The following is a 27,996-nucleotide window of genomic DNA, read 5'->3' on the forward strand; positions in this document are numbered from 1 at the left end:
TTTAGGGTAATTTATGAGAGCATGATGTGGCAAAATGATTTTATTATGCTGTTTAAAAATGGGAAGTGATTTACCGTACAACTTAAATGTTTTGACTATCATTACAGCAACTCTGTAAGGTGAGTACACTGGGAAGGATACATTTTATTAAAATAAATAGAAGAAAAGAGGAAGTTTTGCTTTCTTGGGGAGAGGCATGGCTCAGCTCTATTAAGATAAAATATGATCATGGACCTTGAACCTTTTGGTGGAAAAGGCTGGGCTTGCCAGGCACCATCTGAAGGACTGGGGCTAAATACAGAGGATACGGCATTTTTCTACATGTTACATGTTGTTAGGGGTTATGAGTCCTCCTGGGAAGCATGGAAGAAAAGGGATTAGTGGCGCAAAAACTAAAAAGAAAGTGATGAGAAGAGGAAAGACATGAGGAAAGAAGAGAAGGTGAAGGGGGAGAAGAATGGAGGAAGGGAAAGACAAGACAGAAGGAGCAAGTGAGAAAGACGAAGGGCTGTGGTGTTTATGAGCAGCATACCAACAGGTGGGAACTGGAAAGAAAGTTGGTTACAAGAAGTTCCTGAAGGCAGCAGGAGCTGGTAGGCTCTAGGATGGAGCAGTCCCATCCTGAGGTTTAAGGTATGTGCTGGGCTTGGCTGTGTACCTGCTTCTCTCCTCCCATAATCACCTCCTCCGCTACTTTGCAGTGAAGATGCTGTCTGCTTGCTCTCTAGAGCCAACCCTTCCATCTACTCCGCCACTGCAGTAACTTTAGTGTTGACTACTCCTCCTTTTTGTGTATTTAATGTTTCCCATTTGGGTCCTTTCTATTAGCTTTCAAATAGGAGCTAAGAACTTTGGGAGGCCGAGGCAGGCGGAACATGAGGTCAGAAGATTGAGACCATCCTGGCTAACATGGTGAAACTCCGTCTCTACTAAAAATAGAAAAAAATAGCCAGACATGCTGGCATACGCCTGTAGTCCCACCTACTCAGGAGACTCAGGCAGAAGAATTGCTCGTACCATGAAGGCAGAGGTTGCAGGGAGCTGAGATCACGCCACTGCACTCCAGAATGGGAGACACAGTGAGAGTGAGACTCTATCTCGAAAAACAAAATAAAGTAAAGTAAAATAAAATAAAATAAGCAGCACTTCAATCTTTAAAAATTTCCTTCAACTTCACTCTTTCCCTGCCATCCCTTCTCTCCTTCACAGTTAAGGATCTGAAAACCACTACGGTTTGTCTTTTCTTTTTCCATGTTCTCCCTACACATTCATCTCACAACCTGCTTCAATCTGACTTTCATCTCCACCACACCATCAAAAACAGCCCTGGCTCTGTAGGTTATTAATGACCTGAAGAGGCTAAATCCGATGAGAATTATTCAGAGCTCACTTTATTTATTTGACCCTCAAGCATTTGGCTTATTGATCAGCTCCTCCTTGAATTTTCTCCTTGCTTGGCTCTTCTGTAGCTATCCCATCTCAGATTGCCTCCAGCCCTTCCTGTCTCTTTTGCAGGCTCATCCTCCTCACCAGCCCCATCCTGTACTACATTTCTACTTTCTCTCTGAGGTACATCATACAGGTCTTTTTATAGTTCCCACCTGCCCCGTCACAAAACTTTTCATGTGCTGTTTCTGTAGATGGTTTTCAGGTTAGTTATCACTTCTTTGAGGAAGCCATTTCTTAAGTGCCAAATAGGTCAATCCCTACTGTTACTTTTATTTCACCATGTATCTCTCCTTTATAACAACTCTTGATGCTTCATCTGCATCAGCTGAGGTTTTGTACATATTTTTGGTAACTATTGGGTTAATAATATCTGCATCAGCCAATTGACTGCATACTTTGTGATGATAAGGATCATGTTTGTTTTGTTTTGTTTTGGATTGTGAGGAACTTACATTTATTGTCTGCTCATTGTCTAGCACAGAATGATTCTCAGTACATAATTGTTAAATAATTTTCCTCGGGCCGGGCGCGGTGGCTCAAGCCTGTAATCCCAGCACTTTGGGAGGCTGAGGCGGGTGGATCACGAGGTCAACAGATCGAGACCATCTTGGTCAACATGGTGAAACCCTGTCTCTACTAAAATTACAAAATATTAGCTGGGCACGGTGGTGCGTGCCTGTAATCCCAGCTGCTCGGGAGGCTGAGGCAGGAGAATTGCCTGAACCCAGGAGGCGGAGGTTGCGGTGAGCCGAGATCGCGCCATTGCACTCCAGCCTGGGTAGCAAGAGCAAAACTCCATCTCAAAAAAAAAAAAAAAAAAAAAATTTTCCTCAAACTTTTATTTTATTTATTTATTTTTGAGATGGAGTCCTGTTCTGGCACCCAGGCTGGAGTGCAGTGGCACAATCTCGGCTCACTGGAATCTCCGCCTCCTGGGTTCAAGTGATTCTCCTGCCTCAGCCTCCCGAGTGGCTGATACTACAGGCATGTGCCAACATGCCCAGCTAATTTTTTGTATTTTTAGTAGAGATAGGGTTTCACCATGTTAGCCAGGATGGTCTCGATCCCCTGACCTCATAATCTGCCCACCTTGTCTTCTCAAAGTGCTGGGATTACAGGCGTAAACCATGGTGCCTGGCCTCCCCAAACTTTTATAAATACCCTTTCTAGTGATTTTTTATTAGCAGTGACAGGCAGAATGGGAGAGAGAGAATGGCCCTGCAAGCTTGAGGGAGAATTAGAGCTTGGAGAGTTAGAAGGAAAAATTTCAAGCATGGAAAGATTCAAACAAACCCAACTCCCTTTAGGCACTCACATAAATATGAGGAGGGGGCACAAGTCATTTCCCTTTGCCACTAAGAGCAAAGATAATCCCAGATTGCTGGAGATTTGGGGACACCCAGAAAACATATTGTGTTTGCAGAGTTGTTATTATTATAATCTTAGGAGAAAAAAATGAATTGTCAGAGACTAGATGAAATCAGACTTCATTGGTGGATCCAACACCTGACAGCCCAGCAGAAGCAGTGGGGCCTGGTAAAGGCTAGAACACAGTTTCCAAAACACAAAGATTCTAGTTCCCAAAACATACAGATTCTAATTCAGTTGGTCTGGGGAAGAGGTCAGGAGTCTACATTCTAAAAATAACCCATCCCAACACACCCCTATTCAATTATAATACATCCCAGATTTGGGAATTACTAAACCGAATAATCCTTAAGATATTTTTCACTCCTGAATTTCTATGAATCTCTAAAAATATAATTAGGATTTTCCTCAATAGAGGTTATATGAACCTCAGCTCAAGTCATGGATTGCTTATTCTTTTGTTCAATAAGCATTTGATGCAAACTTTTTATCGATGAGGCACTGAGCTGCCTTTAAACACATGTGCTCCTTAGGAGTAAAATGAGGTTGATTTGACAGAATTACCTCTGCGCTTAATGAAATTACAATATAATACAGTTAAAGAAATTAGCTGTCCAAGAAATAATTTGGGATACACAGGGCATTGTGTGAACTAAAATTTCAGTTATCTGTCTATCAGCATTGCCAGGCCCCCAGAAAGATCCCAAAACTGCAAATAAGTGGGATTATTCTTGACCTTTCCTGCCTTCTCCTCACCACCCCCTCTGAGATGTAACCTTTTTTTCTTCTGTAGCTCTTATATCTCTATATTGTAACTCTTGGCACAAATTGCTTCTTCATTCTGAATATGTATCAAGTACATGTGTTCTGTATATAGTAGGGGTTTAAGAGTTTCAAATGAGTCATAGGACAAGCAGGGAAATGGTTTTTCAAAATGGTTTCTGCTTTGAAAGAGGTGTCTATAAGACAATGGAGACAAAAAGAGAAAAAGAAAAATGAAGCTGAGAGAAGAAAGATGAAAAATTGGAATGGCATCAGGTGGCACAGAAATAAACTGTGGTGGTGTGGTATAAAAGCAGGAACCACATTGGTATCAGAGAGATGGCAGTTCGCTCTCAAAAAGGGAAGATAAAAGACTAGGGGTGGCCTGTCCTTGGTCTTCAGAGATCACTGAGGTACTAATGATCATCTCTAGCAAGTACCTCAATGATCTCTGAAGACCAAGGGAGAGGCCACCCCTAGCAAGTGTTGGAAGCAAAAAGTGGAAGAGGAAAACACGAGAGAAAGGTAGAGGCAGCTGAAGTCTCAGCAGAAAACCCTGAGCAAGCTGATGTGATACAAGGATTTTCCCAGAGTCTGGGATCTGGAGGGTGAGGCATGCTTTTCACATGCAAGAGTCAAGTAACAACATCATTCTATCCCATGTGCCACAGGGCTTCATCTCTTTCTACAAATGTACTGATAGCACAATGCAATATTACTTCATACTTCTAAGGATTGCTCTGATAGGATGATATGATATTTAATATTGCCCTAAGATAATATGCTATTTTATATGCTCTAATTAACAGGGCAGGGAAGGACATAGTCATAGCCAAATCATTGACTGATTTGCCTTGAGCCAGGCTTCTTATATGAATTACATTATTATAACCTCATACAAAGCTAATAATGCACTTATTGTTATCATTCTCATTTTACATTTAAAAACCAGCCAGGAGTATGCTAGTAAATATTTTATAAGGAAAAAACTCTGATTGATAGTGTCTACCAAGATCTATGGTGTAAATACTCCATGGAAATCCTAACATGATGTCACTGAATGTAGAGTTGAAAAGGGTTGTATAGTAGCATCCCCTTGTATATTACTTCTATCATAGATGAACAATGGATAAAAATAGTCAAGAGCATAGAGTAAAATGTAGCAAAATAATCAGGAAATGATGAGTTTGGAGTCTTTATTAACTTTACCTTGAACATAATTTCTTTAATTGTAAATTTATATACTATAATATTTAATGAGGGCTGTGTTTAACAACCAGCTCACAAAGTCTTGAAAATTCAATGATCAGCTCTCATAAGCCAGTATGAGCTGACTCCAGCATACCTCTGTCAGTCAGTGTGATTTTGGAATATAGTCTCCTTTATAACACCTCAATTTCTAACTATTTCCAGAAAACAGTGAATTTTTTAAAGTGCTGTCTCCTTAAGGACTGATTCTTGTATTTTAAACGTGGTCCCCCAGCCCTCCAGGTGACCCACGTAGTAGGCTTGAAGTTATCAGAGTCATGTCATAGAGAAGTCTAAGAAACCCATATAAGTAGATGGGGGATGAGTGTCACCAAGAAGCAGATCGCTGTATGAGAATCAGTATGTGGCAACAGAAATCAAACGACTTTCAAGTAGACCCAAACTTAATGTGAAGACAGATCTTCTTATATATCCAGACAGGGCTGAAATTAATCCTAGAGATGGAGAGTTTTGAATCTGCAGGGTAGGATAGGCAAATGATTAGACTTGACTGATTAAACAGACCTTGAGGTTGATTTGCCAAGACCCAGACCCCCTTTCTTATCTACGTTTTTGTCATTGAGGCAAACGAAGAGCACAGGGGATGCTGACTCCCACCCTGGCTCCAAATATAAAGCATGCTCTTAGGGCCTAACAAAATCAGAGTATTTTTCCCACCTGGCCCAAAATAAATATTTGGGCTGTAAGGCAGGAGGGAGGATTTGCCTGAAGCTTAAGGGTAAATAAATAGTAACTGGTTCTTCGGGCAGTGGATGTAGACCTGGGAGCTGTTGGCCGCAGTGTTGGGACAAGAGCATAGCAGCTTTAACACAAAGCTGCATTACTCACCACTGAGTACCAGAGAAAAGGACAGAAACCAAGTCCTTGGTGATGTAATTGTGTGACTGGATCAACCCAATCCTGACACCTATATTTCCAGTTATGTGAGCCAATAAATCTTTTATGGCTTGAGCCAGTTTAAATTGTGTTTTCTGATAAGGTCACTGGATGCATTCTAACTGAGACAAACTTCAAAGTGATCAGGTAGGTGTTCATTGAGAAAAGAACCTGACAAAATATGCTGGAGAAACCAGGGAAGTAAAAGGTCAGAGGTGGCTGGTGTAGCCACTGAACACTACACAAGTATCTTTAGAAGTGCCTCTAAAGAAGCACTTTAGAAAGGTAGGTAGATGTGGTAGATGAGGAAGAGAGTAGGCCTTGCCATCTGCAAGGAGGCTGTGACCAGCCATACAGGAATGGGCTAGGACCAGCTGAGCAGGGCCCTTCCCTTCTCTCGTCTGACAGTTATGAAAAGAAATTCTTTCATTTCCTGGTGAGCAGAAGCTCTATCCATTGCATCAGCTTGCTGTGCTGGCCTGGTGTCCTCTTCTTAATCAGATATGGGAGCTAGGGCAAGTGAATGCCAAGTCGTAAAAATAGAAGAACAGGTAAAGGGAAGTTCTCTCCAGTTTGCACCTGGAGTAACCGGGGGTGATAGATATGAGAAAGCCAAATTGCTAGGTAATCTACACATCAGGCAGAGCTTGCCACAGAATGACATGGTCGTGAACAACTTTCTTTGAGAAATGTGCCTTGATTGTCAAAGACAGTTTTCTTTTGCCTTGATGTTCTATAATTAGTTAAGAAAAATGTCTATAATCCAAATGAATATCCATATGAACCAATCAAAATCAGAGATGTACGATATACTCTAACTGGAGATGCTACTCTTCAACAATTCTACAAACAGGCATTTGCCCCACATCCTTGGTGGCTCCACAAGGCCCCTTGTGTGAATATGAAACAGCTCACAGAGCAGAAGATAAGGTTCAATGGGCCAGGTGCGGTGGCTCAGGTGTGTAATCCCAGTACTTTGGGACGTTGAAATAGGTGGATCACTTGAGGTCAAGAGTTCAAGACCAGCCTGGCCAAAATGGTAAAACCCTGTCTCTACTAAAAATGAAAAAAACCGGCCATGGCGGGAGAATAGCTTGAACCTGGGAGGCGGAGTTTGCAGTGAGCTGAGATTGCATCACTGCATGCCAGCCTGAGCGACAGAGTGTAACTCTGCCTCAAAGTAAGTAAATAAGTAGGTAAATAAATAAATAAAACTCGATGAAAATCTAGAATTTAAATGGTAAGTTCCTTAGAAGGTGCCCCCCTTGATTCCTCTCCAGTTTTCAAAAGGAAATCCTCATTCATAAAATGTCTGAACCGACTTTAATAATTGAACCTGTGACTCTTAGTTTGGGGCCTTAGTATGCCAGATTATCTGAAATAGTGATTTATACTTGCAGATAGTCCAGCAATAATTTCAGATATCACAGCCTCGGCTGACACTTTTTGGATGTTTTCCTTATGATAAATTTCTCTTTTTACTTTTTTCATTAAATGTATCTGCTCTGGTGTCTTTGTTCCTTCTTCCAGCAGTCTGAAAATCTTTGTGCAAGCCTGATCCATGAGCTATCCCTCCATCTCTAAAAAAACAGTCATGGCGTAAGAATTCATAAGTGTATGCCTCAGAATACTCTCAGATATCTGGGACCTGGGAGTCTCAAGATCAAGGCCATGCAGAGCTGGATAAAACAAAACAGAATCAGCGTCCCCTAGTCATAAAAACTACTCCAGTACCCAAGTGCACCTGAGCCTCTTTGCACATCCAGGGAAGGCTGAAAGTATTTTCTAACCTCTGAAATAAGTTTCTTACAAAGATAAAAGGAAATTATTGTTGGTCTTTTCACTTTATGACCTACCTCTTCATAATAAGAATTGAGGAAAATTGTCATCAAATGCTCTTTTCAGACAGGTAGGATGTCATAATGGAGGGAGCCCAGCCCCTGAAGTTAGACATAAATGGAGATGAATGCAAATTCCTTCACTGATCAGCTCTATGCCTTCTAGCAAGTTACTTAATTGCTCTGACCCTTGCTCTCCTTTGCTATAAAAAGGGGTTATTGGCCAGGTGAGGTGGCTCATGCCTGCAATCCCAGCATATTGGGAGGCCAAGGATGGCAGATCACCTGAGGTCAGGAGTTCAAGACCAGCCTGGTGAAACCTCATCTCTAGTAAAAATTTTTAAAATAGCCAGGCATGGTAGCACATGCCTGTAATCCCAACTACTCGGCAGGCTGAGGCAAGAGAATCACTCAAAACCTGGAGGCGGAGGTTGTGGTGAACCAAGATGGCACCATTGCACTCTAGCTTAGACGACCCAGCGAGACTCTATCACAAAAAAAAAAAAAAAGTACGGGGTTATTGATATTACCTGCATTTTGGGCATGTTATATGGATTAGAAATAATCTATTAAAAACACATAGCATAGTGGCTGGTACAAAGTAGACATTCCACAAATTACACTTATTATTATTTCAAAGTAAATTAGTTTAAACATTTAGGAATCGGGTTTATGCTTCCAGATGACTACATGAACCTGAGAGATTTTTTTTTTTGCCCCATAGAAATGTTTTGTAATTGCCCTGGCTGTGACCCCAGCTATGAATCTAGAAAAATATATTTAAAGTAATCTTATTCCAAATTTAAAAAAAATTATAATAGTTTGCCTCAAAAAGTAAAACAATCAAGCTTCCCATTAAGACAAATTCAGTAACCACAAAGGCATACAGAGCCAGACAAAGGAAGATAGTACTATTCTCTCCACGAGTGTGTGACTCATTTTCAACTCAAAGATGATGTGCAGGAAACAAACACTCATTTACCCACTAGGCTGCTCAGAGCTACAGGGACACAGACAACACCGCACTCATTTTTTGCACATTCAGGCAAAATGTTATGTCCTTCCTCACTGGATTCAGTCCCATTTTTGCAGGTGTAACTTTTATAAGCAATACTGAAAAGAAAAAAAAAAATGTGTCATTTGGGAGTGCATTCAAAGCCCATTAAAATGACACATTCACTTGTATTTCTCTTTAACCTTCAGGCTGCAGGACAGCCTCCCAACCGTGCTAAAGAATCAAGGGCAGAAGGCCAAAATCATCCAAAAACAAATATGATACTTCAAAAATGCCTGAAAAGGACAGGTGTGCTTTTCAAGAAGCCTTTCCCTCAGCGGCTTTAGCTTTTGTGTGCTGCCCAGATGTAGCTGATAAACCAAGGCTTTCTGACTTTGCAGCCTGATAGATATAATTTTTATACTGTATATGGAAAGATAATGCACCCAATGTATTGGACAGTTGTCCCTGTGTTATCAAGTAGTGTGTTCTCTTATTTCACTAACAAATGTGCAGACAAACACACATTGTGGCAAATGCAAGGAAATCACTAGCCCGTGTTTGAAACTTAAACCTCCCCATTCTTTAGAGCATAGCAGTATTCAGGCAATCGGGATGCATGGTACCAGTATTACCCTTTCTTGCCAGACTCCAGAACACAATAGCTGATATGTTTCAGTGCATGAATAATTCTGATCCCACCTAGACAATTACTGTGCAGGAACTATCCTTATATTAGTTACCTCATAAAAATATGTATATTTTATTACAAAACAAGAATATTCAAATGGATATCCATATTTGGTCCCCAAATCCTCCCCTTTCCTGTGTCTTACGCAAAGTAGAGGTATATATATATATATATATATATATATATATATATATTTTTTTTTTTTTCCTTTTTTAATTAATTAATTAATTTTATTTTTTTGAGACAAAGTCTTGCTTTTTTCCCCCCAGGCTGGAGTGCAATGGCACAATCTTGGCTACCTACAACCTCTGCCTCCTGGGTTCAAGCAATTGTCCTGCCTCGGCCCGCTGAGTAGCTGGGATTACAGGCACCTGCCACCATGCCTGGCTAAGTTTTATATTTTTAGTAGAGATGGGGTTTCACCATGTTGGCCAGGCTGGTCTTGAACTCCTGACCTCATGATTCACCCACCTCAGCCTCCCAAAGTGCTGGGATTATAGGCGTGAGCCACCATACCCAGCCAAGGTCAATAAATATTTATCAAATGAATGTTAAAAGCATGAAAGAATGTGTTGTTAGGATTTTGATGCCTTTCTAGTGAGATACTACCTATTTTACATTTAATCGCAGCTCATTGTTTTGAGATAAGAAAATCTGAACATAAAGTCATGATAAGCCATCAAGATTATAAAGAGCAGACTCAGGAACTGAACTGTATTATTTGCCTGTCCCTTCATGCAATTTCTTTCTACTTACAGAAAAATCCCCCCTTCCTGCTGGTTCCACCCCTGAAATATTTATAGGCTGATGCCCTCTTTAGTCATCGCTGAGCTAAGCTGCAATCTTTTAATCATTTCTCAGAAGTCATTTTCTCCATCGGCTTAATCATTTCATTTACTTCTCACTCCACCCAATGTGCTTACTCCCTTAGACATGAGATTGCAGAACTAAAACATAGCCCTTCAAGGAACAAGAGAGAGGCCAGGCAACGTCAAGCCCCTTGAAAATAGAACGTGTTCTCACATGTGACTCCATACATGTTTTGCTGTGGAACTCTTGAATTCCATCTCACCTTAGAGGCAAGATGCAATCTTTATCAGAGCTCCAGGGATAATGCTATGTCACACAAAAATGTGCACTGCTTTTGATGTCAGGCACACCTGGGTTCAAATCCTGGCTTCCCAATTTACTACCTATATAACCTAAGGCAAGTTATTAAGCATCTCTAAATCTTGGTTTGTCAGAGATAGGTCGGGAGGAATACTAGCTACATCATAGGAGTCTTGTGAGAACTAAATCACTTAATATATGCAAGTGGACTGTATATACTATACCTAGCACACATTATATACAGCACTCTTACTAACTTCTAAATCTAGTGTTAAATCAATTTCTCTCTCTCTCCCTCACCCCACTGCATTCAATACATGAGGAATTTTGTTCACCTTTCCTTCATTTTTTCTGAATGTATCCATTTCTTCCCATTGATATGAGTCAGTTAGATCAGCTGCCACGTGATCAGACCCACCATCATTTCTTACCAGGACCATTGCCATAGCCTCCTCATTCCCCTGCTTTCATTCTTGCCTTTATAACCCATTCTCTACACTGTAGTGATGTCATCTTTTTAAAATATTAATTGGATTAGTCCACTTGTCTGCATAAAACATGGCACAGGCTTCCCATTACACATAAAAACAAATCCATTTCTTGCCATGGACTGCAGGACCTCAAGTGATCTTTCCCTGCTTGTATCTCTGAGGTTATAATTCTCTCCTCTTCTATCACTTACTCTACTTTTAGCCACGTAGGGCTTTTGGATCTTGAGCTCACTAAGCCTATTCTGGTGCCAGAAACTTTGCCCTTGCCCTTCCCTAAGATTTAGATGTTCCTTCCAGAGATCTTTATATGATTGGTTCCTTCTCATCATTTCAGTCTAAGACCAGAGGTCACCTCCACCAAGAGGCCTCCCTTGGTCACCAAATCTCATGTTGTCTCTCTCTCATAACCTAACACTGTCACTTCATAGTACATTACTTTGTCTTATTGTCTTTATATCACTTGTCACTATCTGAAATTATCATCTTTATTTACTTGTTTACTTCCAGAATGTCTGTCTCTCTCAACAGAATGTCAGCCCTATGAAAGAAGGAACTTTGTCTACTTTGCATATCTCAATATTGTTACTTCCTAAAATAGTGCCTGGCATGAAGTAGGCACTCAAATATTTGACAAATGGATAAATTGATGTTTTTAAGCCTGCTGTGGAAGAACTGGGCTCCATCATACTTTTCATAAGTATGAAAAGTATTTGACAGAAAGAGAATTAAATCTTAAGGTATTCTCACATAAATTTGGTATCTCAGCCCTAAATCTGGCATAACCAGGAAATTCTGGAGCATTATAAAATGGTTCAGAACACAAAGCATGTTTTAATCCTAGCTTTGCTATTTCCTTTCTTGTGTGACCTTGGGTAAGTCAGCTGATGTATTAAAACTGGTTTCCTTGTCTAAAAATATAAGGATAATAATGCATACAATATTAGAGGGCTTTGTGAGGATGAAAGGAGCTAAGTCTATAGCGCAGTTCCTGGAACATTGTGTGCAGTCAGCAAATGGTGTTTATTATTATTATGGCTGTTTTTACAGTAATTAATTCTGGCACCATACTTTACAAACAACTTTGTCAAATTGGAGCTCGTCCAGAGGAGAACAAACAATCCTGTGAAGGGTCTGGAAACTACAGCTTGTAAGGAATGATGGAAAGAGGTAAGGATGTTTACTTTGTAAAAGACATTTTAAGAGGAACATGATAGCTTTTAAAAAACACTGAAAAGAACTGTCTGGTAGAAGAGGGATTTGATTTATTCAGTGTTACTCTGGAATATACATTTAAAGCTAAAGAGTAAAAGTTAAATCTTAAACTCCTTATGACCTAATAACCGAACTTTTCCAAACGAAAATAGGGTTGAATTCTACTTATAATAGTAAAAACTTGTCATGTTTGCATAAATTTTTATTAGGGAAATTATATCATATATGAAGCCCTTTACAATTATCATTGTATTAGTCTGTTTTCACTCTGCTGATAAAGACATATCCAAGACTGCCCAATTTACAAAGGAAAGAGGTTTAATGGAATTCCCAGTTCCACGTGGCTGAGGAAGCCTCACAATCATGGCACAAGGTGAAAGGCATGTCTCACATGGTGGCAAACAAGAGAAGAGGGCTTGTGCAGAATAATTCCCCTTTTTAAAACCATCAGATCTTGTGAGGCTTATTCACTATCATGAGAACAGCACAGGAAAGACCTGCCCCCATGATTCAATTACCTACCACTGGGTTCCTCCCACGAGATGCGATTTGGGTGGGGACACAGCCAAACCATATCAACCATATTAAGACTTTATATCAATATGAAAAGTATGTGTGGGATGTCAACTGCAAAAAAGCAGACTATAAAATATATGCATAGGCAGACTATAAAATATAAGCACTCTATAGAGAGAAACAGAAAGAAAGAGAGAGAATATAAGTACAAACACATGCAAATAAAATGTGTTGCTTCAAGGGGTGGTGAGTTTCCTGTCCCTCCAAAGGTTAAAGCAGAGGCCAGACAACCTCTTAGAAGAAATAGCATGTGAGAAGTGATATTACAGAGAAAGCCCTGGGCAGGGTGAACACTGAAAAGATTTCAAAGCTCCATGGGTCTATGAGCTGAGGAAATATATTATTGAATTGTGAACACAAAATTGTGCTTTTTAAAATTGTATAGAAGACATTATGCCTCTCAAATATTTTCATTTCCTCCCAATTTAAAAAGGCCAAAAAAAAAAAAGAACAACAAGAGACCCAAGTTCTGGGCTCCATGGTCTACTAGGGCATCAAAACTCACAAAGTGGACGTTTCTGGCCATTATTTCACTTCTGCTCCAGCAAAAGCCTGTCAACCTCTTGCAACCTCATTTTCTGGATCCTCTCCCCAAAAGAAGGAAGTTGCATGCTTTCTATTTCTAAAAATCTGTGATTCATCTTGATTAGTTTGTTTCATAAATCTCAGCTCGGCCAAGAATTAGAAGCCACCTGAACTTTGCAAATAAGGAATTTCCAAGAACACTAACAAGGGAATAACTGTAGGAAAATTTTGGTCCCCAAATCAGGTAGAGTTCTTTTTCCACATAAGGTTCAAAAAGCAATAAATGATATGTAATTCAATGGGTGAGAAGTTTAGAACTCTAAGAGACAAGCATCCATGAGTAGGGTTTTTCTATAAAGTCTCTTTGTTTTATATGCAAGATGATATTAAGTCATCACCTGCATTGCTTTCTTGGCTTTCGATGATAAAAGAGCTCTCCTCCATTATTGTTAAACTTCCTGGCAAGTTTTCAGACTATCTTCATTCTAGAAGGGCCAATAGACAGAAGACTGCCATTTTCAAGCCTTGAATACATGATTGGATACTTCCTTGATGTCAACTTGCCTCCCATTTTATATCTCAGATGATTTTCAGTGGTGGCAAAAACATGGACTTTCCCTTCCCACTTATGGAACTATGAGGTGTGCTTGTAGTAGGCAATAGACATATTACAAAATAGCAAACCCATAGAACTCCTTAAGACATTATGAATACTGTAAAACAGCTTCATTCTCTTCAAATTCTTGGTTATAATTCATACAGATTACATTGTGGGGACAGAACAAAGTAAGCCTTGCTGTGCCATGCTCTTCTTGTGAAGAATTCTCTGACTCTTATATTTCAGATGAAGGAATCATTGTAACATAACAATGGTCAGGAGGTCCCCTGCTCCCATGCTCAGAATTGACCTACAGTCCTCAACCCAATAATCTCAAGCCCAGATGATTACCACTTACATGGAAGGTAAGCTTCTTTTCTTTCAGATAACAGAATTTTTTATTGTTAATATTTTTTATAATTGAGGTGAAATTCACATGACAAAAATTAATCATTATAAAGTGAACAAGTCAGATCAATTTATTACATTCACATGCTGTGTAATCATGACCTCTAACTAGTTGCAAAACATTTTCATCACCTCAAAATAAAACCTCTGCACCAAATTAATACAAGCTCCAATAGAAGATAGGATACTTTTTTCAATTTTTTCTTGCTGTATCCTTAATGTCTATATCTCTAATGACACTAGAAGATGCTCAATAATTGTTTGAAGACACTGAATAATCAAATAAGTGATTTAAATCCTAGTATTATAGTTCAAGCAGCATTTTCAAATAATGTATATAAAATAAGGGTGTTAAGATGTAGGGGAAAGAAAAGTAAAAAGGAAGGTGGCAACTATATCAACTCTTAGATGACTACCATTGTATGCAGGCACTGTGCCAGATGTCTCTTGCGGGTTACCTCTTTTAATCCTAAACGTTATAAGACAAATAGTTCAACTCTAGTAAGTTCTTTGAAACTTGTCATCCATTATCTATTATCTTTTCATTCAAGCTATAGTATTATTTGCTAGCAAGATACATAGACTTTAGAAATAAATTTGCTGGCCAGGAGCAGTGGCTCACACCTGTAATCCCAGCACTTTAGGAAGCCGAGGGGGATGGATCATTTAAGGTCAGAAGTTTGAGACCAGCCTGGCCAACACAGTGAAACCTGGTCTCTACTAAAGATACGAAAAATAAAAAATAGTTGGGCATGGTGGTACGTGGTAATCCCAGCTACTCAGGAGGCCAGGCACGAGAATTGCTTGAACCCAGGAGGTGGAGGTTGCAGTGAGCCAAGATTTTGCCACTGGACTCCAGCCTGGGAGACAGAGTGAAACTCTGTCTCAGAAAAAAAAAAGGAAATTTGTTGTATGCTTTTATTCCTGGCTATAAGGAAAACAATTATGGCAGGTAAAGGCAAGCTGACCATATTTATCCTAAATAATTCAAATAAACTGTAATTCATGAAAAATGTAAAAAGCATTATGGATACATAATCAAAGGAGAAATTAACCTCAGCATGTACAATCAAAGACCTTACTAGAAGCTAACACTTGATCTAGGCCTCAAATAACTGACATGCTTTGTAAACTCAGAAGTCTGATACAAGGTAAGTTATAGGATAGGAAAAGACACTTAAAGAGCATGGTATGCAAGAAGCCTTTCCGTGAGTGGTAGGGAGCTTCTAAGGCAGCCCCCACTGATCTCCACCTCCTCATGTTTATGTCGTTTAATACTCTCCACTTGAATATGAGTAGGACCTATGACTTACTCCTAGCCAACAGAATATGGCAAAGGGAGGTGGGATGTCGCTTCCATGATTGTGACTTTTGTCTTTTTTTTTTTTTGAGACAAGAGTTTCACTCTGTCGCCCAGGCTGGAGTGCAGTAGCACAATCTCAGATCACTGCAACCTCTGCCTATGAAATGGGTAAAGTTTGTCTTTTTTTTCTTTTGCTTTGAGATGGAGTCTTGGTCTGTCACACAGGCTGGAGTGTGGTGGCACAATCTCGGATCACTGCAACCTCTGCCTCCCTGGTTCAAGCAATTCTCCTGTCTCAGCTTCCTGAGTAACTGAGATTACAGGCACTTGCCCGAAGCCTGGCTAATTTTTGTATTTTTAGTAGAGACTCAGGTTTCACCACATTGGTCACACTGGTCTCGAACTCCTGACCTCAGGTGATCCACCTGCCTCAGCCTCTCAAAGTGCTAAGATTATAGGCGTGAGCCACTGCGCCCAGACAATTACTTCTGTCTTGCTAACAGACTCTCTATTGCCGTCTCAGCTTGTATGCTTTGATGAAAAATTTGTGATTTTGGAAAAGCTCATGTGTCAAAAAACTGAGACAGTCTCTAACCAACAGACAGAAAGAAACTCAGGCCCTCAGTCTAACAGCCTTTCACCAGTACACTGATACATTGATTTCAGCCTTTCAAGGGACTCTTAACTCAGAGAATCAGGCCAGTATTCCTGACCCACAGAAACAGCAAGATAATAAATACGTGCTGTTTTAAGCTGCTAAATTTTGTCATAATATTTACAAAGTAAGAACTAATTAATTTAATTTAGGACTAATAATACACTTGCATTTTTCCCCCCAAATCTTTTTTGTAACAAATCTTTTAATTTGTAATTCAAGCATTTATTTAGTAAATATTTATTGAGTCTGTTTTGTGCAATTATTGTTGCTATAATTAATATAAAGGCTGGGATTATCAATCAGAGAAAGACCTCTCCTCAAGAAGTACAAGTAGGTAAGATGTGCTCACAAATAATTAAAACAAGGTAGAAGTAACATGCTAAGTTGCAAAGAATAGCTGGAGATGATCTATCAAGAATATGTGGTGGAAGTGCATTGAATTGTGTCCTGAAAAGCAGCTTGGGCAAATAAAGATACACAATGGACTGTTTATAAGCAAATACATGGAGGTGAGAATTGTGGGGCATGTACAACAGATGAAAAGCAATTTCTTTGACTACAGGTAGGGCACATTTAGGGTAAAGGATACATGTGGGTAGAGAGAACTGGAGAAGCAGTTTGGTCCATATAGGGAAGCTCCTTGAACTGTGGGTAAAGGGCTAAGAGTTTGTGCTTTTTAAAACATTATTCAAACTCAATGCCAAAAATAGTACAGTCCCAATTTCCTTTCTGAAACCTTCCTCATTTCATATCTAATACTTTTAAATACTGGGCCAAAGGTAAAAACTTCCTGTACTTTGATCATGTCTCAGTTCGTTCAAGATTACTTATCTATTGAGTTGCTCTGAAATGGCTCCCTGCATTTTATAATGCAATTCGAAGACCCAAGTATCATTGAAATTGAGAAATTGTATGCATTTTTACTATGCGTGGATTATTGTGGTGACTCTCTGCATTTGTTTCCAGTACAGAAAAAATTCTTACATTCTTTCCCCCCACAAAATGTCAGTAGCTTGAAGTATCCTCATTTATTTATCAGGGTTTGGAAGAAGGCCACATGGCTGCAAAATGTGTATTTACATCTAATTTGTACATAGCTTTCTGCTTGTAATTTCATTTAGGGTAGTTTAAATGGGACTTGAACAGACAATTTTTACTTGTACATTTACCAGCATTAAATCACTTTGAAAATCTATTCAAGAATATCTTGAAATTAATCTTCACTGGAGCCTTTCTCTACATAATCTCTGCTAGTTACAAAATTCTTCATAGAGATTCTCAAGGAGTTTCAAAAGCTTTCCGCTCACCTAGCAGGTTATGGCTTATTTTATAGTCTTTCATATACTACTTTAGAGAAGCACCCAAATTTACCATCTTCCTCACCTAATCGAAAAAGTGTGTTGAGATCCTCTGGACTTGTGCTTTCATACATATTTTAAACACACATAAACAGGCATCCCCCCAGACTTTCAGAGTATCAACAAATAGTGTTTTTGAGCTTGTCTCTCTCAATTTTGTACTCTGTACATCTAATTACACTTGTAGAACGCAAAATCCTATGACACCAACTATCCAACCACATCACCATCCTCACATCTTCTCAGCTAAAATCTGTTTACAATTCAGTGTCACGATTTGATTTTTTTTCTTTTTTTGATTGATACTTAAGCAGCTGGGAGAATTAATGGAGTTCAGCAGAGGCCACAGTCCTAACAAGGGTTTGTAATTGATATCTGGGAGGCCGAAGCCTTTCCATTCTGCAAAAGCAGTCTAATTAGTGAGGCCTGCATGTCTGTGCAATGCAGGAGGAGGAGGTGGTGTAGGAGGAGGAAACCTGAGGTCCCCTGAGGGTTTGAAATTGCTCTGCTCTTTCCTATCAGCACAGTTCCACAGAAGCAAGAGAGGCAGAGTGCTTCTAGAAGAGACAGACCCTTCAAACGTATTTGCAACCTGTATTTTTGTTGCAAATACACATAACACAGTATTTGCAACTTATAGTCATCATTCTCCAATTAATGTTCAAAAGAGTTTAGTGGTTTATTCCTTTAACCCTTAGGTATATAGGACATAATTTATTCACCTAAAATTTAACCTGTCAATATAATTCACTTTGGAATATTTTTAAATGGCAAGTTCCTTGATTCATCTAAAATTACTTTATAATGCAACGAACAGAATTATTTTTAAAGTAAGTCCCTTTGAGGCCTATTATTTGATTTTTAAAATTATTTTTAAAAATAATTTTGTATATACATAATAAAATGGTATGAATTCTGAAGACTTCAGGAACCATCTTTATATCATTCAACTTATTTGGTGGAGACCAGACTGGGAGAAAGGGGAAGAGTTTTGATAACTTAAAGAGCTGTATAGGCCAGACGCAGTGGCTCACGCCTGTAATCCCAGCACTTTGGGAGGCCAATTTGGGTCGATCAAGAGGTCAGAAGTTTGAGACCAGCCTGACCAACAAGGTGAAACCCTGTGTCTACTAAAAATACAAAAAAAAAAAAAAAAAAGATTAGCTGGGCGTGGTGGTGTGCACTCATAATGCCAGCTACTTGGGAAGCTGAGGCAGGAGAATCACTTGAACCCAGGAGGAGGAGGTTGCAGTGAGCCAAGATCATGCCACTACACTCCAGCCTGGGCAACAGAGTGAGACTTCATCTCAAAAAAAAAAAGCTGTATACATTTTTTTAAAAATGATTAATATTCTTTAATTTCAAATTTATGAAGCAACTGATTTTATAAAATGCTTATTTTATTGTAATTTTTTCCTTCATCAAACATATATTTCTATTTGTTTTCAAATGCACTGCTTAAAATACAAATATTTACTTTTAGACTCTCTCTGTTCTTGACTACTGCAATTTCTCTTAATTTCAGCCTCTTAAGATCAGAAGAATATTTGCTTTTCATTTTTGCCATGATAACATGGACTTCGACTCTTCTGAATGCTTTCTTCATAATTTTTCTGTATATTAAATTGAAAGTTCATCTCACTCATAATACCCCATACAAGTCTCTCCTACATTTTATCTATTCTCCTGCCTGCAATATTCATTTTTCTTTCCATTCTTTTGTTTGCTTATTTGTTTTTATTTAACAGCCCGCATCATGCTTTGAACTTTGTGTCCTTTTTAATTTAATGTTTAGACGTTATGAATTTCCCAATCCATTGCATAAATAAATGTTCATATTCATTTATTCAAATTTGTTATTGATTACCAGAAACTAAGTAACTAGCAAATGTAAATTCAGTACTAAATTTAGAATAAAGCCAAGTGAACTGGTGATTAGGAGACAATATTCCCATGTAAGATTCTGCAGACCCCAGGAAGACAGTGACCATGTGGTGTTACTCACTTTTGTATTCTGGGTGGTTAGCAAATTTTCTGACATGGACCCACAGATGGCATTCAACAAGTGTTTATAGAACAAATGAGCTCTGGGAGGTAATATTATCATTTTTTCCATTTTATTAATGAGATCGCATCATTATTAAGTGGTAAAGCCAATATTCAAACTCCAGTATGGAGTTCACATTCTAAATTACTATGCAATATTGCCTCTCTTGGAAATAAAGGAGAGGCATCAAAAATTCCACCACTCTTAGAATTAGGCTTTGTCAAATATAGGAGCCATTAACTAACATAGCCAAGAACAAAAAGAAATTTTACACTATTACATTATTTAAAAGAAATAGAATATTCTCATGTAATCTCATTCAAGCATGGAAAACAGAATATTAAATATTCAAATCATGAAAAACCATTAATATGTAATTTCTGCTGCAGCATTTACTTTTACCCAAATATCAAAGCATTATAATTGCAGGCCTGCAAAAATGGTAAATGATTGGAAGAGTTCACTCCTAGGTGTATAAAAAAGATGGAGATCAATATTATACTATTACTGCTTAGTTTGCACATCAGAAGAAACATGTGAAGCGAATGCCAAGGTACCACAGTGGCGATCAATGCACTCACAAACAGATGGATTCACCTCTGAGATGCCAGTAAGTAGATCTTAAATACTTTTCTCTCTAGAAAACCTGTGTTTGCCAGAGAGCTCAAATCTTAAAAGCTCAAATTTGTATTTTGCACTCTGGGCTTACTGTAGATTGCATAATGATCCATTATGTACTAGAAGTCAAGAGTCCAGTACCAGTTAGTTGCTTCTGAACGTCCAAGGCTACCAAACCCTGTCATTGCTCTGTACAAATGATACGTTTGGTTTGCAAAGCCTCAGAAGGTAATGACATAAAGTCGTTCAAAGCAGAGAAGAATCACTGCAGAGAAGACACATGATAATCAATTATAGTTCCAGTAGGCAGCATTTAATTTTCTGTGAATTTAGTTCAAACTTTGAAAGTATTTTGGCTGATGAGAAATCGTAAGGCTCTGGCACAGGATCTCTTTAGGCAGAAGAGCCCCACAGCAACCCACTGAAATTCAACCATGAAGGAGTGGAGGGTTGTAGAGTGCATCACTGATTCATGGCAATAGTCTCATAACTATTCACTCATAGCAGTTATGGAGCTTAGGTGAGTCTCTCCTAGAGACCCTCTGCAAAATATGCATAAACATCCAATCTCAAAAGGGGTTCCTTATTAGGAAAAAGGAATAATTTTAACCATTAGTGTTACATGATGGGATGGATATTTGAAGTAACCAAAAGCAAAATGTATTTCTAAATATTGACCTTGGTTTTTGATGGTCTGATGGTTTCCTCTCTTGGAAATAAAGAAGAGGTATCAAAAATTCCACCATTCTTGTCTAAAAAATCAGACCTGGTTTTTTATTAACTGTATTGCTAGGACACTAGGAAAAGTCCTGGAGAGTGCTCTTCTCCCGGATCAAGTGCAGTTGGTACACAGTGGAAAATCCACTGGGAAACACTGCTGCGAGCTTTTGGAGCTGAGGATAAACTGGAAAGAATGATGGTTGAGCACAATCCAGAATGAAGCAGCCTTTTGAGATGGAAACCTTGACATCTCACCTCTGGAAAGACATTTTCTGAGCTAGTTCTTCTGCAAAGATGCAGAGGCCATCTCTGTATTACTACTAAGCAACCTAGTACTGAAATAGTGTCTTATGCAAAATAATCTGACAAGATGTATTTATTGGATTGCTGGAGAAGGATTAGATCTTAGTCTTCTCCAAAAATAACGTGTCCTTGGTCTTTGTTCAATCTTTTAATTCATTTTTAAACTTATATCAAGCATCTTATTTGGTCAAGGATCTCATGATCCCGTCTAAGGTGTCCAGATATACAAACTAGATGTGTCATTGTACTAAGATATGACAATGATTTCCCTTGAGTATCTCTGCCTATACTACATATTTGCACCATGCTTATATAGGCCACTGAGTATATATATATACATATTAACTCTATTAATCAGCACACCTCCATGAGCATTGGTCTCATTTTATAGATAAAGGAATAAAATAGAATGCTGCCTACATTTGCATACATTGAAACAACAGAACCAAGACTTGCATACAGGTTAATCTCACCAGGGCCACTCCAGGATCATCTCTGGGAAATGCTTTCCAATAAGGCCTTCCAAAATTAAAAGATTATCTTTCACAGAAGCCAAGTGGAACTCTGTCATTCAGAATATATCTAAACTATTCTTGGAACTATAAATATCACCTGCAGTTTCTTGAAGAGAAATGACTCTCTGTGTGTGTGAGTGGGATGACATATGCAGCTCATATGATATGCACCCAATGAATGATTTTTTTCCTCTACAGTAGTGGCTGTTGGTTCTAGAGTTAAACTATCTAATCCCATAATACTGGCTCTAGGTATGGGACTTTGGGCAGGTTACATTCCTTCTTTGAGCCTCTGTTTCCTCATCTGTAATGGGGTAATAGTAGTATCTATTTGATAGCATTATTGTGAGGATTAAATGAAAATGTCTATGTGAGGTGTTTAGCATAGTGATTAGCACTATGTCAAACCCTCAATAGATGTTATTTTTTTCATATTTCCTTTTTCCTTTAATTCAAGCTACATTATGTAACCAAATACAGATGACCCAGGTATTGAATATGATCAAAGAAAAAGAAGGCTAATATATATCAAGGCTAATTAACACATAAATAAACATTCAGTGATTTTCCTCATGTAGATTATTCTGTCTTTCATATGGTTGCTTATTGGGTAAAACTTCTCCAAAGTTCATGAGTAGGCATAGCCATAGAAAAACTATGAAGTAGATAAAGCTTGTCTTTTTTCTTTTTTTTGCTTTGCTTTAAGATGGAGTCTCGTTTTGTCTCCCAGACTGGAGTACAGTGGCACAATCTCAGATCACTGCAACCTCCACCTCTCGGATTCAAATAATTCTCCTGCCTCAGCTTCCCGAGGAGCAGAGACTACAGGCATGTGCCATCACACAGCGCTAATTTTTGTATTTTTAGTAGAGACAGGGTTTCACCATGTTGGCCAGGGTAGTCAAGAACTCCTGACCTCAAGTGATCCACTCATTTCGGCCTCTCAAAGTGCTGGCATTACAAGCGTGAACCACTGCATCGGGCCTAAGCTTATCTTTTTTGTTCTTAGTCTCCAAGTTGCAGTAACACCAATGCATTTATAGGAAAGCCTGATTTTAAGTATGGACCTAGAATTTATTTGCAGTAAGATGCAAATGTATTCATTCAATAACAAGTATATACTAAATACTTTCAGCTGATTACAGCCTGAAATAATACCAGGAGTGCTTAAAAAATATTGTACACTTCAGAATCAAAGCCACCTTGATAGATCATCTATTCTAATATAATCACGCTAAAAAGTAAGAAAATAGAGATCCTGAGAACTTTGTATTTTAAGAAGAACTGAAAGAATAAAGCTTTATGTGGTATCTTTGGCATGAGTCAACAGATAGGGAATATATACCAACAGGATAACATCATTAAATCACTCATTCAGATAGCTGCTCCCCAGTTCATTCCCAAAGAAAAGTCTTAACCATAGGTCCAAGGAAAGCTAGTTGTTTATTTGAAGCAGAGGGCTGGAGGAGATACCAAGTGTTCCCATGGGCTTATAGGAATGTTCTAGGCTTGCTCTCTCATCACCAGTGTGCTTACCATCATCATTTCAACAGGATTCCTACCTACAAAAGGAATTACCATCTATCTCACTTCGTACGATTTTCAAACAATTGTAAAGTAAATTCTTCAATCTTAATGCCCAATTCTAAGTGTTTCTAGTTAGTCAAAAGGGCATTAAGAAAGCAGATCAATAATTGGGTGGTAATTTTATGTGTGAACAGAATGTCATTAATTTGAAGGCTCACCTAACTCTATCTTGGGGAAATGAGGAGTAGTTAATCAAGGACAGTGGTGCGTGGCATCACTCTCACAGACAGGGAGAGTGTCTCACAAAGCATTACTTTGGAATACTTTACTCTAAAATCTGGTAGCTATGTGATGGCGAGGGATAGAATCAGTCATTTTCCTTTGTCACTGGACCAACATTTCTTTTTTTTTTTCTTTTTTGAGACAGAGTCTCACTCTGTCGCCCAGGCTGGAGTGCAGTGGCGTGATCTCAGCTCACTGCAGCCTCCACCTCCCAGGTTCAAGCAATTCTCCTGCCTCAGCCTACTGAGTAGCTGAGATTGCAAGTGCCCACCACCATGCCTGGCTAATTTTTTAATTTTTAGTAGAGACAGGGTTTCACCATGTTGATCAGGCTGGTCTCCAACTCCTGACTTTGTGATCTGCCCGCCTCAGCCTCCCAAAGTGCTGGGATTACAGGCGTGAGCCACCATGCCTGGCAACATTTCTTTTAATACACAGTGTGATCAGTGAATCAGAGATGAATATCCAATGCTGGGAGTGGTGGCTCATGCCTGTAATCCTAGCACACTGGGAGGCCAAGGTGGGTGGATCACTTGAGGTCATGAGTTTGAGACCAGCCTGGCAAACATGGCAAAACCCCATCTCTATTAAAATTACATAAGTTAGTTGGTGGTGATGATGTGGTGGTGGTGTGTGCCTATAGTCCCAACTACTCAGGAGGCTGAGGTAGGAGAATCACTGGAACCTGGGAGATGCAGGTTGCAATGAGCCAAGATTATACCATTCTACTCCGGCCTTGGTAACAGAGCAAAAGACTCTGCCTCAAAAAAAAAAAAAAAAAAAAAAAAAAAAAAAAAAAAAAGAATGTTCACACCAGTGCTGCTAATGAAAAGCCAGAGTTCATGAGTAGCTTCAGTAAAAGACAGGTTGCCACAGAAAAAGTTAAAAATGTGAAAAGGTTTCAGTTTACCAAAAAACCCTCTAGCCATTCACTTATCACAAGGCAGTGTCGATGACCCTCTCGAAATATGCCCTTTGCTCCTGTTCCTTGTCTAAATGCAGCAAATCACCAGTTGACAGCTGTACTCTGAGCACAAAGTGATGACCCCTGGAACCCTGAGAACTGACTGCTTCCCACTTTGTCTACTTAAATATCAATCTTACAAGCTCCATGAAAATAACTATAACCGATCGTTAAACTGATTTTCTTATTGTCTTAGAATTTTAGCAGAGGCCCAAACACCGTAGAGTGGAAATTATAAATTCAGAGCTAAGACCCTGTAAATCTTGATATTTGGACTGCTGACACACAAAAATGGAGTTTTGGATCATTGCCTCTAAGAACATGAGTGCTGAAGATGTTCTTGGGACTTGTCAGTGGGTTATGCAGTCCCTCAACACAAAATAGTGTAGGAGAAAGAAGTGCTTCTGCTCCCCTACCAACCAAACCAAATGAGGAAGGCTTTGGAAACCCACTGGCAGAACTACACCTGTGTCTCCTAGAAGTTAGGTGGCACAAGCTGTTGTATGTGACTCAAACCTAAACAATGTAGATATGAGAGACTGATTCAACACCCTTGAGAACGGAGTGAAAAAACCGGGCTACAATGGAAACTAACTGTACTCTCACCAATGGTGGAACAAAATTATATTTATTCTGAGAACCAAGTATGGATACCATGGAAAAGAGCTGACCTTTAATCACATTTGTAGTGACCCTAAACAAGAGGCCCACCTGGAAAGATGAAGTGACACCAACAGAGAACCTGAGGAGCAGACTGGATGCAGTGGCTCACACCTGTCATCCCATCACTTTGGGAGGCCAAGGTGAAAGGATCACTTGAGGTCAGGAGTTTGAGACCAGCCTGGCCAAATGGTGAAACCCTGTGTCCACCAAAAATATAAAAATCAGCCAGGCAAGGTGGTGTATGCCTATAACCCCAGTTACCTGGGAGGCTAAGGCAGGAGAATTGCTTGAACCCAGGAGGCAGAGGCTGCAGTGAGCCCGATTATGCCACTGCACTCCAACCTGGGTGACAGTGAGACTCTTAAAAAAAAAAAAAAAAGACTGAGGATCATGGCTCACTGGAAGTGAGAGGCTTAAAAGGAAACTGTGAATGGCCAGTTGTAGGAGGTATCACCTGTGTCAGGGACCTGCAGAGGGACAAGCCATAGCTGTGGGCTCTTCTAATAACTCATAAAATCTCACCATGAACCAGTTTTGGCATATCTGCCTTGACAGAGGGGGACAGCCAAGAAAGCTAGAGAAAACCTTTTCAATGTCTGAATTTTTCCTATCTATCTTTTCCCTCTCCAACCCCAGGGAATCCAGAGGCAACAGGAAGGAGTGCAAAAACGAAGAAGAAGAATAAAAGAAACCAGCAAGCCCACCTTTCCATTGCAGAGTTTTAGCCAGAACTGAGATGGGATGAATAAAATGAGAAAAGCTTGCATATTAAACTACACATTAAAGTTTGTATATTTTACAAAGGATTCTTCCTTATTCCTTTTCTATTTATCCAAACCCCACCTACTCTTGTTTTATTATTTGGAAATGAGATTGACTATAACATGAAAAGCTATGGAGTCTGCCATCGTTTTTGGGAATTTCACCTAAAGCAAGGGAAAAACAATTCAGCAGAATAGGTTTAAAGTGATAGGAATGAAAAATAAAGGTGCTTTCTGCTTGCTTTTAACAAGTCCAATTTGTTTAATAAAGTGTAGTATTGTGCTGGTGTTTATGCACACATTCTGCAATTAGTACTTTGGAGCTAATAACTACATTTCTCTAAATAATTGCAATGATGCCTTATGTTTATATTAACAACTTATATGTGTCAGACATTGTGCTAAATACTTTTACAAGCATTATTCCATTCAAGTTTAGTGATCATCTTAAGAAATTCATTAAAACTATTTTACAGTTAAGGAAACAAAGCCTAGGTTAAATAACTTGAGTAAGATCACACAGAAAATGGTGGAGGCAGAACCTGAGCTCAAGTAGCCTGTCTACAAAGCCTAAATTCTTATTCAGTGGTTTCCCTTGTAAAACATTGGACTAGGCATTATACAAAATAATAAAATAGTTAATGTTTTTAATGTCTATGTCTATGCCAATATCCATTTTTATCATATTGTTTTCCATTTTAAATACTCAGAAATGGTCACATTTTCTACGTTTTTATCTAGTGGCAGGAATGGAATTTTCTGCAGTGAAGTAAATGATCTGTATCTGTGCTGACCAACATAGCAGTCACTAGACACATGTGACTGCTGAGCCCTTAAATGCAGCTGGTGCAGTGAAGGAACTAAATTTTTATCTGAATTTTATTTAAATTTATTTAACCTCAAACTTAAATGATCATATGGGGCTAGTGGCTATGGCATTGGAATAACCAAAGATAATACTGCAGGCCTATCTTGGCCTGTCTGTCTTTTGGCAAATCCAGGTATACTATATATCACACACACATAATAGAGACTCTAGATTACCTGAAAAAGAAAGTTCTGGATTAAGAAGGAGGTAGGTGACTCATTTCAGCCAAAAATCCTCCCCCCAAAAATCTACCTAATATCTAGGATGATGACAAAGTTTCAAAGATTCCTTTGGATATAGAGATATGGATTTCCAATATATTTTGGGATGATCTCACAGAATCCAAGATGATGGACATTTTTATGTCACCAAAGTGATTGTCATAAAACCCTTTTTTCAAAATTAAAAAAGGAATAACTTCCCAGTGGTTAGACTTAGATTTGAGCTAAATATTTACTATCTGATCATCAAGACATGTACCAACAGCTAGAACATTCACTTGTTCTAGGCAACATTTTAAGAATGACATTCTGAAAACAATTTAAAAGACAATCAAGATAAAGAAGGTTCTGAAAAGATGGCCATAAAAGAAGACATAGAATTGTCAGCCAAAAGAGAAGGCACAGATGTTGTATAGGTGCTGCTCTCAAGCAATTGAATGCTTGTCACAGAGGAGAGAGAGAGTCTTATTCTATGCTATCCAAGGAGAAGGACTAAGATCAAAAGAGAGGACTTGGGAAATAGGAAACCCCAATGTAAGCAAGAGCAGGAAGTTGAGCTATTCAGCAGAATTCACTATTTAAGTAGTGATGCACTCCAGCCACTAACTATGTTCAAACAGATTGCAGAAAATTTTAAATTATAGTTAAAATGCAAGTCCAGGCTGGGTGTGGTGACACACACCTGTAATCCTAGCACTTTGGGAGGCCTAGGTGGGTGGATCACCTGAGGTCAGGAGTTCAACACCAATGGTGAAACTATGTCTTCCAAAAATACAACAAAAAATTAGGCAGGCTTAGTGGAGTATGCCTGTAGTCCCAGCTACTCAGGAGGCTGAGGCAGGAGAATCACTTGAACCCAGGAGGCAGAGGTTGCAGTGAGCTGAGACTACGCCATTGCACTCCAGCCTGGGCAAGAAGAGTTTCACTCTGTCATAAAAAAAATGCAAGCCCATATATTTCTATGGTACTTAATGAGAAGTCGTCACAGGGAACCTTAAAAATGTAAAAGCTTGGTTTAGCC

General features: G+C 39.0%; 2 long non-coding RNA genes across 2 annotated transcripts in view; one reads left to right on the top strand and one right to left on the bottom strand.

The window, feature by feature from the left end:
- LOC103795324 (uncharacterized) lies at window positions 1–27,990 on the top strand. The gene is made up of 4 exons (XR_013522360.1): window positions 1–119; window positions 11,896–12,015; window positions 14,006–14,124; window positions 25,762–27,990. It is a non-coding gene; the product is annotated as an uncharacterized LOC103795324 (long non-coding RNA).
- The window catches only part of LOC144577776 (uncharacterized), a 170,432-nt gene that overhangs the window by 21,375 nt on the left and 121,061 nt on the right, over window positions 1–27,996 (bottom strand). The window lies entirely within an intron of this gene.

Source organism: Callithrix jacchus, chromosome 9 (assembly GCF_049354715.1).
Source record: "Callithrix jacchus isolate 240 chromosome 9, calJac240_pri, whole genome shotgun sequence".
Lineage (NCBI taxonomy): Eukaryota > Metazoa > Chordata > Mammalia > Primates > Cebidae > Callithrix > Callithrix jacchus.